Source organism: Ovis canadensis, chromosome 4, assembly GCF_042477335.2.
Source record: "Ovis canadensis isolate MfBH-ARS-UI-01 breed Bighorn chromosome 4, ARS-UI_OviCan_v2, whole genome shotgun sequence".
NCBI classification, from domain to species: Eukaryota; Metazoa; Chordata; class Mammalia; order Artiodactyla; family Bovidae; genus Ovis; species Ovis canadensis.
In genome coordinates, this window is record NC_091248.1 from 27,456,869 (window position 1) to 27,469,976 (window position 13,108).

The following is a 13,108-nucleotide window of genomic DNA, read 5'->3' on the forward strand; positions in this document are numbered from 1 at the left end:
GAGGCATCAGGTTTTCTTTCTATGAGAGGTCAATGTGTTAAAAACTCTGTTTTTCCTTCATCACATTGGTTTTTCACCTTCATCAGAAACCTGTCGGCCCTACTCATGAATGTCTATTTCTGTGTTGCCTATTTTGGTCCGCTAATCTATGCAGCTGCACTTCACTGGACTGGCCATGTGGAGATAACCCACATCCAAGGTCAGAGAAACCCCAGTAAGACATTTGGCACTGGTGTGGCTATGAGGAGACTCCCCACATACAAGGGCAAAGGAGAAGCCCCAGCAAGAAGGTAGGAGGGGCGAATTCGTGTTTAGAATCAAATCCCATTCCAGCCAGAGAGGCTTAGAGGGCTCAAACAAACCTTGTGTGCACCAGGACCCAGGGACCCCACAGAGACTGAGCCAGAACTGTGTCTGAGCATCTGCCATGGAGGTGTGGGTCGGTGGTGGACTGCCACAGGGACAGGGGCCCTGGGTGCAGCAGACTTGGGTGTGGCATAAGCTCTCTTGGAGGAGGTCGCTGTTAACCCCATCATAGAGCTGCCAGAACTTACACAGGACTGGGAAATAGACAACAGAAACCTGAGCACCAGGACCCAGAAGAAAGGAGGAGCGGCCCCACAGGAGACTGCCCCGGACTTGCCTGTGGGTGTCCGGGAGTCTCCGGCGGGGGCGTGGGTTGGTGGGCTGCAGGGCTGGGGGCGCTGAGTGCAGCAGTACACGCAGTGGATCTTTCGAGGGAGGTCTCCATTACCTTCATTGCCTCCATCACAGTGTGAGTGAGTGAGTGAAGTCGCTCAGTCGTGTCCGACTCTTTGCGACCCCGTGGACTGTAGCCCACCAGGCTCCTCCGTCCATGGGATTCTCCAGGCAAGAATACTGGAGTGGGTTGCCATTCCCTTCTCCAGGAGATCTTCCCAACCCAGGGATCGAACCCAGGTCTCCCGCACTGCAGGCAGATGCTTTAACCTCTGAGCCACCAGGGAAGCCCCCATAGTTTGGCCCCAGGTAAATAGCAGGGAGGGAACATGGCTCCACCCATCAACAGAAAATTGGATTAAAGATTTACTGAGCATGGCCCCACCCATCAGAACAAGACCCAGTTTCCCCCTCAGTCAGTCTCTCCCATCAGGAAGCTTCCATAAGCCTCTTATCCTTCTCCATCAGAGGGCAGACAGACTGAAAACCACAATCACAGAAACTAACCAATCTGAGCACATGGACCACAGCCTTGTCTAACTCAATGAAACTATGAGCCATGCCGTGTAGGGCTACCTGAGATGGACGGGTCATGGTGGAGAGTTCTGGCAAAATATAGTCCACTAGAGAAGGGAATGGCAAAGCACTTCAGTTTTCCTGCCTTGAGAACCCCATGAACAGTATGAAAAGCCAAAAAGATAGGACACTGAAAGATGAACTCCCCAGGTTGGTAGGTGCCCAATATACTACTAGAGATCAGTGAAGACATAACTCCAAAAAGAATGAAGAGATGGAGCCAAAGTAAAAACAACACCCAGTTGTGGATGTGACTGGTGATGGAAGCAAGGTCTGATGCTGTAAAGAGCAATGTCGCATAGGAACCTGGAATGTTAGGTCCATGAATCAAGGCAAATTGGAAGTGGTCAAAGAGAAGGTGGCAAGGGTGAAAGTAGACATCTTAGGAATCAGTGAATTAAAATGGACTGGAAAGGGTGAATTTAACTCTGATGACTATTATATCTACTACTGGGGGCAAGAATTCCTTAGAGGAAATGGAGTAGCCATCATGGTCAACAAAAGAAGAGTCTGAAATGCAGTACTTGGATGCAATCTCAAAAACGACAGAATGACAGAATGATCTCTGTTCATTTCCAAGGCGAAACATTCAATATAGCGGTAATCCAAGTCTATGCCCCAGCCAGTAATGCTGAAGAACCTGAAGTTAAAGAGTTCTATGAAGACCTACAAGACGTTCTAGAACTAACACCCCCAAAAAGATGTCCTTTTCATTATAGGGAACTGGAATGCAAAAGTAGGAAGTCAAGAGATACCTGGAGTAATAGGAAAATTTGGCCTTGGAGTACAGAATGAAGCAGGCCAAAGGCTAATAGAGCTTTGCCAAGAGAACACACTGGCCATAGCAAACACCCTCTTCCAACAACACAAGAGAAGACTCTACACATGGACCTTACCAGATGGTCAACACCAAAATCAGATTGATTATATTCCTTGCAGCCAAAGATGAAGAAGCTCTATACAGTCAGCAGAAACAAGACTAGGAGCTGACTGTGGCTCAGATCATGAACTTCTTATTGCCAGATTCAGACTTAGATTGCAGAAAGTAGAAAAAACCACTAGACCATTCAAGTATGACCTAAATCAAATCCCTAACGATTATACAGTGGAAGTGAGAAATAGATTCAAGGGATTAGATCTGACAGACAGAGTGCCTAATGAACTATGGATGGAGGTTCATGACATTGTACAGGAGACAAGAAGCAAGACCATCCTCAAGAAAAAGAAATGCAAAAAGGCAAAATGGCTGTCTGAGGAGACCTTACAAATAGCTGTGGAAAGAAGAGAAGTGAAAAGCAAAGGAGAAAAGGGAAGATATGGCCATTTGATGGGGGATGCAGAGTTCCAAAGAATACCAAGGAGAGATAAGAAAGGCTCCTCAGTGATCAGTGCAAAGAAATAGAGGAAAACAATAGAACAGGAAAGATTAGAGATCTCTTCAAGAAAATTAGAGATACCAAGGGAATATTTCATGCAAAGATGGGCTCAATAAAGGACAGAACTGGTATGGACCTAACAGAAGCAGAAGATATTAAGAAAAGGTGGCAAGAATACACAGAAGAACTGTACAAAGAAGATCTTCACGACCCAGATAATCACGATGGTGTGATCACTCACCTACAGCCAGACATTCTGGAATGTGAAGTCAAGTGAAGCTTAGGAAGCATCACTATGAACAAAGCTAGTGGAGGTGATGGAATTCCAGTTGAGCTATTTCAAATCCTAAAAGATGATGCTGTGAAAGTGCTGCACGAAATATACCAGCAAATTTGGAAAACTCAGCAGTGTCCACAGGACTGGAAATGGTCAGTTTTCATTCCAATCCCAAAGAAAGGCAATGCCAAAGAATGCTCAAACGAATGCTCAAACTAATGCACAATTACACTCATCTCACACACTAGTAAAGTAATGCTCAAAATTCTCCAAGACAGGCTTCAACAGTATGTGAACCATGAACTTCCAGATGTTCAAGCTTGTTTTAGAAAAGGCAGAGGAACCAATGGTCAAATTGCCAACATCCGTTACATCATCAAAAAAGAAAGAGAGTTCCAGAAAAACACCCATTTCTGCTTTATTGACTATGCCAAAGCCTTTGACTGTGTGGATCACAATAAACTGTGGAAAATTCTGAAAGAGATGGGAATACGATCCCTCTGGGTTGTCCCAGTGCACCAACAGGGAGGGAGGAGGGAGGGGGTTTCAGAATGGGGAACGCGTGTATACCTGTGGTGGATTCATGTTGATGTATGGCAAAACCAATACAATATTGTAAAGTAATTAACCTTCAATTAAAATAGATAAATGTATATTTTAAAAAAAGAGAGATGGGTATACCAGACCACCTTACCTGCCTCTTGAGAAACCTATATGCAAATCAGAAAACAACAGTTAGAACTGGACATGGAACAACAGACTGGTTCCAAATAGGAAAAGGTTTATTTAACTGATATGCAGAGCACATCATGAGAAACGCTGGGCTGGATGAAGCACAAGCTGGAATCAACATTGCCGGGAGAAATATCAATAACCTCAGATATGCAGATAACACCACCCTTATGGCAGAAAGTGAAGAGGAACTAAAGAGTCTCTTGATGAAAGTGAAACAGAGAGTGAAAAAGTTGGCTTAAAGCTCAACATTCAGGAAGCTAAGATCATGGCATCTGGTCCCATCAATTCATGGCAAATAGATGGGGAAACAGTGGAAACAGTGGCTGACTTTATTTTTTTGGGCTCCAAACTCACTGCAGATGGTGATTGCAGCCATAAAATTAAAAGATGCTTACTCCTTGGAAGGAAAGTTATTACCAACCTAGACAGCATATTCAAAAGCAGAGACATTACTGTGCCAACAAAGGTCTGTCTCATCAAGGCTATGGTTTTTCCAGCAGGAGAAATATCAATAACCTCAGATATGCAGATGACACCACCCTTATGGCAGAAAGTGAAGAGGAGCTAAAAAGCCTCTTGATGAAAGTGAAAGAGGAGAGCGAAAAAGTTGGCTTAAAGCTCAACATTCAGAAAACGAAGATCATGGCATCCAGTCCCATCACTTCATGGGAAATAGATGGGGAAACTGTGGAAACAGTGTCAGACTTTATTTTGGGGGGCTCCAAAATCACTGCAGATGGTGACTGCAGCCATGAAATTAAAAGACGCTTACTCCTTGGAAGGAAAGTTATGACCAACCTAGATAGTATCTTCAAAAGCAGAGACATTACTTTGCCGACTAAGGTCCGTCTAGTCAAAGCTATGGTTTTTCCAGTAGTCATGTATGGATGTGAGAGTTGAACTGTGAAGAAGGCTGAGCGCTGAAGAATTGATTCTTTTGAACTGTGGTGTTGGAGAAGACTCTTGAGAGTCCCTTGGACTGCAAGGAGATCCAACCAGTCCATTCTGAAGGAGATCAACCCTGGGATTTCTTTGGAAGGAATGATGCTAAAGCTGAAACTCCAGTACTTTGGCCACCTCATGCGAAGAGTTGACGCATTGGAAAAGACTCTGATGGTGGGAGGGATTGGGGGCAGGAGAAGAAGGGGACGACCGAGGATGAGATGGCTGGATGGCATCATGGACTCGATGGACGTGAGTCTGAGTGAACTCTGGGAGATGGTGATGGACAGGGAGGCCTGGCGTGCTGCGATTCATGGGGTCGCAAAGAGTCGGACACGACTGAGTGACTGAACTGAACTGAACTGATGTATGGATGCGAGAGTTGGACTATAAACAAAGCTGAACGCCGAAGAATTGATGCTTTTGAACTGTGGTGTTGGAGAAGACTCTTGAGAGTCCCTTGGCCTGCAAGTAGATCCAACCAGTCCATCCTAAAGGAAGTCAGTCCTGAATATTCGTTAGAAAGACTGATGTTGAAGCTGAATCTCCAATAACTTTGGCCACATGATGTGAGTAGCTGACTCATTTGAAAAGACCCTGATGCTGGGCAAGACTGAAGGTAGGAGGAGAAGGGAGTGACAGAGGATGAGATGGTTGGATGGCATCACTGACTCAATGGACATAAGTTTGGGTAAACTCCAGGAGTTGGTGATGGACAGGGAGGCCTGGCATGCTGCAGTCCACGGGGTCGCAAAGAGTTGGATAGGACGGAGCAACTGAACTGAACTGAATCTAAGTGTTTATACTTCTATAAACCTGTCTTTTTTACTGTAGTCATACAGTAAGTCTTAAATCAAACTATTCTGATTTCTCTAAATTTATTCTTCTTTTTCAAAAACAGCTAACTGCAGTTTATTTGCCTTTCCATATGAATTTTATATTAACATGAATTAAAAGTGGCAACCCACCTTCAGTATTCCTGCCTGAAGGATTCCTTGCCTGAAGTCTCCCAGAGGAGCCTGGTGGGCTACAGTCCATGGGGTCCCAAACAGTTGGACATGACTGAAGTGACTTACCACACACACATATCCACAAAAAGACTGTAACAATTTTTATATGAATTGTACCAAATCTGCAGATAAATTTAGGGATATAACTGACATCTTCACTACATTGAGCAAAGTGTTTCTCTTCATTTTACTGGCGCTTCTTTTTAATCAACATTTTGTACTTTGCCACATATCAGAAGACTGTGCTCAGTTGCGTCCGACTCTTTGTGACCCTATGGACTATAGCCCAGCAGACTCCTCTGTCTATGGGATCTCCAGGCAAGAATACTGGAGTGGGTTGCCGTTTCCTACTCCAGGGGATCTTCTTGACCCAAGGATTGAACTGGTGTCTCCTGCATTGGCAGGCCCATTCTTCACCATGGCGCCACCTGGGAAGCCCTGCTTTGTAGCATAAGTCTTATAAGTCTTTTCGTGAGACTTGTGCCTGGTGTTTCATTCTTCTGTGAGATTGTATAGGTTTTGCCTTTTTGATTTTGGTTTCCAATTTATTAATTCCCAACATATAGAAATATGATTGAGTTTTGGGTGTTGACCTTATAGAGCCTGCTAAACTCATTTCTGTGTTGTGCTGTGCTAAGTCACTTCCGTCATGTCTGACTCTTCGTGACCCAATGGACTGTTGCCCACCAGGCTCCTCTGTCCGTGAAATTTTCCAGTCAAGAATACTAGAGTGGGTTGTCATTCCCTCCTCCAGGGGATTTTGCCAACCCAAGGATGGAACCTGCGTCTCGTACGCCTTGTGCATTGGCAGGTGGGTTCCTTACCACTAGTACCGCCTATAGAGTGTTTTTGGTTTTGTTTTTAATGTAGACTGGGATTCTAGAGAGTATGACCTGTGTGACAAATTCAACCCATTGTCAGGTTTGGAAATAAACTTTCATAAAAACATGCCAAGTTGTTTATGTATTGCTTATGACTGCTTTCAGGCTGCAATAGCCAAGTTAAAAAGTTATGACAGAGCCCATATTGCCTATTTTCAACTTAAAAACTTTTAACCTAACTACATATCATTATATTAATATTTAAAATGAGCTTCTTATTAATAGCATGTAGTTTAGTTGTAGTTTTTATCCAATCTCTTACTGTTATCTAAGTATATATATAAGACATTATCATTTTTCTTTCAATTGTCTAATATTAATGATTTTAATATGAGTCTTTAATAATTTTAAAGACTCATAGGAAGATTGATATTTTGTTTTATTTACCCATTTCATTGTTCTTTATTACTGATGTTCTCGGTTTTTTGTATTACTATTTTCTTCCTGTTGTAGCAATTTCTTTTTTTTATTCTTTAATTGAAAGATAACTGCTTTACAGAATTTTCTTGTTTTCTGTCAAACCTCAACATGAATCAGCTGTAGGTGTACATATGTCCCCTCCCTCTTGAACCTCCCTCCCATCTCCCTCCCCTTCCCATCCCTCTAGGTTGATACAGAGCCCTGTTTGAGTTTCCTGAGACATACAGCACATTCCCATTAGCTATCTATTTTACATATGGTAATTCTTTTAATAGAAATACTTGATTCCTTTCATCTGTATTTTAGAACCACAAACCTGGCATCTTCTAGTATTGCATTTAAATTTTTCCAGATAATCAAAATTTATACCCTTTAAAAAAATTTAATTGGAGGCTAATTACTTTGCAATATTGTGGTGGTTTTGCCACACATTGACATGGATCAGCCATGGGTGTACATGTGTCCCCATCCTGAACCCCCTCCCACCTCCCTCCCCACCCCATCCTCTGGGCTGTCCCAGAGCAGCACCGGCTTTGAGTGCCCTGCTTCAGGCATCGAACTTGCTCTGGTCATCTATTTTACATATGGTAATATACATGTTTCAATAGTAGTTCTTTTAGACTAGGTCTGCTGACAACAAATTCTTTTTTTTTTTAATCCAAGAATGTCTCTATTTCACCTTTTATCTTAATAGGTATTTTTGCTAGATATAAAATTATGGGCTGATAGTTGTTATCTTTTAGCAAAAGAATCAGGAAGAAACAAACAATTTGAACAGACTGATCACTAGTAGTGAAATTGAATTAGTCATAAAAATACTCCCAGTGTTGAGGAGGAGAGAGAACAACTTGAACTCTCATCATTGTTGGTGAGAATGCAAAATGCCGTAACCACTCTGGAAAACATTTTGGTGGTGTCTTACAGAGCTTAATACCCTTATCACATAACCCAACAGTCCTACCCCTACATTCACACAGAAATTGAGCATTGAATGTTTATCGTGTTTATTTATAATCACCCAAAGAGGAGGCCACCTAAATATCCTTCCACTGTGATTGCATCGCCAAATCACATTATATCTCTGCAACAGGATCCTGTCTAGCAATGAAAATGAACAGACTCCTGACAAAATGATGTGAGCATTAAGCTAAATGAAAGACGCTAACTCAAAAATGACAGTACTCCATGATCCCATTTGCATGACATTCAGGAAAAGATGAAACTCTGGAGGCAGAAAGATCAGTGGTTGCAGAGGCTGGAGGTGAGAAAGCTTGACCTGAAAGTGACAGGAGGAAATTGGAGGGGTTGATGAAACGGTTCTACAACTCGATTAAGGTGATGATTACAAGAGTGTAGGCCTTCATCACAATTCTTAGAACTACATACTAAAAATAGTGAATTTCACTTCACAGAAGTTAAGCCTTCATAAACCTAACTTTTTAAAAAAGTACACACAAAGAATTCTCTAGAGGCGTTCCTCCATTCCCCCAACCTAGCAGCAAGTCTGAGGCCAACTATTTCATGGTTTCCATCTGTGGAGTGACTTTGATTTTTCATTCACCCTTCCAACGAGAGTTTACCTCCTTGGGGCCCCAGCTTCATGCAGTGGGATCCTGTCTGAATTTTCATCTTCAGAAGTCCTGAAGGTTTGCTTCCTGCTCTGATGTCCTTGTGAGGCCACTGGATAGAAAGCTGGAGGTCACCTTAGTTCTGAGATGCCCTGTAAGCAGGCTGTAGCCTCTGAATTCCTCACCTTCTTAGTTACCCTCTCTACTCCTTTGTGTCCTCTGAAATTTTCTGATACTTTCCTGCCTTCGTTTAAAGATTTTCAGCTTTCAACTTCAGGAAATTAACTCTCCTGAACTAAATATTTATTTTTACATAACTTATCTAGAATTTTTAGAGCTTTTTCCTAAGAAGTAATTTTTAAAAACTATTCTGCCGTTCAATCCCTGGGTTGGGAGGATCCCCTGGAGAAGGGAATTCAGTGGGGGGGGCGGGGCGCAGAGTCCGAACGCTCTGTATTCTGGCCTGGAGAATGCCGTGGACTGTATAGTCCACACGGTCACAAAGAGTTGGACACAACTGATTGACTTTCACTTTTTGATATTAATTGAAATGCTAGTGGTAAACAACAACAACAACAACAACAATAACCAAAACCCACCTGCCATTGCAGGAGACGTGAGAGACCCAGGTTCAGTCCTTAGGTAGGGAAGATCCCCTGGAGGAGGGCATGGCAACCTGCTCCAGTATTCCTGCCTGGAGAATCCCATGGACAGAGGAGCCTGCCGGGCCACAGTCCGTGAGATCACACAGAGACAGACACGACAGAAACGGCGTAGTGCACAGGCAGGGTGTATTTAGTCTGTGTAGTATAATATCAAACAGCTGGAGGCTGAAAACCAGGAGACAGGCATGCTAAACTTGGCTCTGCTTGTCACCAGCTAAGTGACCCCGGACAATTTGCTCTCCTTTTTGTGTCCCTTTTATTCCATTTAGAGATGAAGAAAATGAACTAAATGCTAAGTGCTCTCCACTTAAAAAGTATATACTATAGGAAAACCGCTGGCCTGAAAATCTGGAGTCCTGAATGTTAGATTCGGCTCTGCCACCTTCTGCTTTTGGACATGTCACTTTTCTTCCTGAGTCTTTGTTTCTTAATTTATGAAATGAAAGTTCCACAACATTGCAAATCAGCTATACTTTGATACACTGTAAAAAAAAATCACAATATATAGTGTTCATTCGCTAAGTCACGTGAGACTCTTTGTGACCCCATAAGCGCAGCACATCAGGCTTCCCTGTCCTCCACTATCTCCCAGAATTTGCTCAAACTCAGTCCATTGCGTCGATAAAGGCATCTAACCATCTCATCCTCTGTTGCCCTCAATCTCTCCCAGCATCAGGGTCTTTTCCAATGGGCTGGCTCTTCGCATCAGGTGGCCAAAGTGTTGGAGCTTCAGCATCAGTTTTTCCAATGAATATTCAGGATTGATTTCCTTTAGGACTGACTGGTTTGGTCTCCTTGTAGTCCAAGGGACTCTCAAGAGTCTTCTCCAGCACCACAATTCGAAAGCATCAATTTTTGGCATTCAGCCTTCTTTATGGTCCAGCTCTCAGAATGTACGATCTAAATATACACAATTTTTATTTGTCAAGCATACCTCCATAGAGAATAAAATAAAATTTTAAATAAACTTAAAAATAAATTTTATAAAACAATGAAAGTGGTAATATTTACCTCACAGAATTATTGTGAAAACAAAATTAGATATTATTTATAAAAATGCTTGGCATATAAAAGTTGAGTAATAAGTCTTGGGAGGATCCAAGTATATGAAATTAAATGATCTCTAGATTCTTTTCGTGTTCTAGAAGTTTATGATATCAACCAAAGTCTGTTCTTTACATTAAAACAAAGTTTTAAAGGTTTAGCTGCAGTTCTAATCTGAACTCGCTAGAGGGCTCTGTTGCCAAACAAATCAGCGTATATTTTGCTGTTGGTTGTGGAAGTTCAGAAACTGAAGTTCCTTCGCACTTTTGAGGCAACATCACTTGATTTCCTAAATATATCCATCTTTTCTTATTCAGGTTACTGAAGAAGAATCTTCTAATGCTCACCAGCAATTTTGTACTGGGAGTAGGTAAGATGCTGTCTCTAACCACAATACGATTGTTTAAAACGTGGATTTAATTCTCCCTCACTCCATTTCAAAAACCCTTAGCCCCAGATATCACCCTATTCTATTCTCTTCCAAACTAAGCTTACTGGTCAAAATAAACAATCAAACAAAAAATAGAGGGGTGGTGGAAGAAGGAAGAAAAGAAAGAAAAACAAAATTCTAAGGCAATGTTTTTCTTAAGCACTCTTGCAGTGGCACCCCACTCCAGTACTCTTGCTTGGAAAATCCCATGGATGGAGGAGCCTTTAGGCTGCAGTCCATGCTAAGGGTCAGACACGACTGAGCGACTTCCCTTTCACTTTTCACTTTCATGCATTGGAGAAGGAAATGGCAACCCTCTCCAGTGTTCTTGGCTGGAGAATCCCAGGGACGGGGGAGCCTGGTGGGCTGCCGTCTATGGGGTCGCACAGAGTCGGACACGACTGAAGTGACTTAGCAGCAGCAGCAGCTTCCCCAAAGAAGTCTGTGTATTTCAGGTTGCGCCCACAACACACACACACGTGTTTAACGGAAACAAGCATTTCACAAAGCAGCAATTATCTTTAGAGAAGGAGATACACTTTCATATTCTCTATTCTGTCCACCCTATGCTTCTTAGGGGTGCTTTGCATGCATGCTCACTGGTTCAGTCGTTCAGACTCTGCGCCCCGCCCCCCACCAGGCTCCTCTGTCCGTGGGATTTTCCAGGCAAGAAAACTGGAGTGAGCTGCCATTTCCTCAGGGGATCCGCCCGGCTGAGGCATCGAACCCGCCTCTCCTGTGTCTTCTCCACTGGCAGGCAAATTTTTTACACTGAGCCACCTGGGAAGCCTGAATGGTGCTTTGACACACTAGTTAATTTCCTGGACCACTAAGGGATGCCACCAGCAGTTTTAAAAAATCTCCTCAAGAGTATGCAGAAACTAAAAAGAACTGGTTTGGGGTACTGTGCAATATGTACGAACTGACCTCAGAAGACTATGAAGTGACAAGTGAAAGTCACTCGGCACTACACTTGGCAAACAGTATGTGGTTCCATTTCTACCAAGAATGAGCATGCATGTATACTCATTAATTTAAAGAGGTTGGGTAGGGTGCTGTGCTGGACTGTGCCTTTTTTTTCCAATCCAGGTTAGAGTTGTCCGTAAGGAACTTGGATAAGATTTGGAAAGCAAAAGTAAAACGGCAGCCAATCCTCGGAAGGTCACTGTGGTCAGATGTGGTGATGAACTGTGTGGGTCAAAGCTCCCTGTCCATTTGGTCTTTCTGCTCTCTGGCCCTGATGTCTAATACCAGCTCTGAGCTGTTCAGAAGATGCTTGACTGTGGATCCACAGGGAGGAAGTTTTATGCAGAGGGAATAGCTTCCCATAGCCTTCTCCGAAGCACACTCTACTGGTTGACATGCCTGACTTCACTTTCTCTAAAGTTCCAGGGCTTGGCTTCCCCATCTCTGCTCCAGACACCCTTCCAGACTTTCACTTCCTCACTTGCAACATTTTTGTTAGGTTTAATTCCTGCAATGGGCTTCCCAGTGGTAAAGAATGGTAAAGAATCTGCCTGCCAGAGCAAGAGACGTAGGAGACACGGGTTTGATCCCTGGGTCAGGAAGATCCTGTGGAGGAGGAAATGGCAACCCACTCCAGGATTCTTGCCTGGAAAATTCCATGGACAGAGGAGCCTGGCAGGCTACAGTCCATGGGGTCACAATGAGTCAGACTCGACTGAGCACAGACATAGACCCACCTTGTTGACTTAGGATAAAGCCAGATCCATTCTTTTGTCATAAAAGGTTGCTGACCTGTTTGTCCCCACTAAAAAATCTGAACAAAATGCCCGCTAATTTACTTCAACCAAACTTTAGTTAGACTTCTCTCCTTCCCTGGAGCCCTGTAAGTTGGCACCTCCCCCTGAGGTTAAGCCAGCTTTGGAATGTGGATTGTTTGTGCTAAGTTGCTTCAGTTGTGTCTGACTTTTTGTGACCCCATGGACTGTAGCCCATCAAGCTTCTCTGTCCATGGGATTCTGCAGGCATGAATACTAGGGTGGCTTTCCATGCCCTTCTCGAGGGGATCTTCTCGACCAAGGGATCGAACCTGCGTCTCCTAAGTCTTCCTGCATTGGCAGGCGGGCTCTTTACCACTAGCACCACCTGGGAAGCCTGGAACCTGGGATAATTCCTCCTTAATGACATCACCCGCGTAACTGGTCATCCCACCTGCTCATCTACTCCCCCAGCTCCTGTTCCTTCTAGCCTTGTTTACGCCTCCCGACACAATAGGCCGTCTTTCTCCCTGACCACTGAGATGCTCTTAGATCTTAGAGTCAGGAGCTCTTGTTCTCCCTATTGCAACATCTCTTTCTTGCTGTTGGAATAGTCTTTGAATCGTCTGCTTCCTGAAGTCCTTTTTCTTTTTTTTTTGACAGAAGTGTAAAGTGAGAGAGAGAGACATTGCTCTGAATAAGTCAGGAGTGCGGGAAGGAGGCACCGGCTGGGAGTTGCTGGGTTGGGGAAATCTTGGAGCCAG

General features: G+C 43.5%; 1 protein-coding gene across 9 annotated transcripts in view; it reads left to right on the forward strand.

Annotated features, from left to right (window-relative positions):
• Positions 1 to 13,108, forward strand: part of DYNC1I1 (dynein cytoplasmic 1 intermediate chain 1) — a 581,233-nt gene that overhangs the window by 172,294 nt on the left and 395,831 nt on the right. For 4 of the 9 annotated variants that reach the window (XM_069587460.1, XM_069587457.1, XM_069587462.1 and 1 more), the window contains one exon: positions 10,511 to 10,563. The exons of the other annotated variants lie outside the window; for them this stretch is intronic. The gene's annotated coding sequence lies outside the window, so the exon portion shown is untranslated. The remainder of the gene's footprint in view (positions 1 to 10,510; positions 10,564 to 13,108) is intronic. 9 annotated transcript variants of the gene reach the window in all.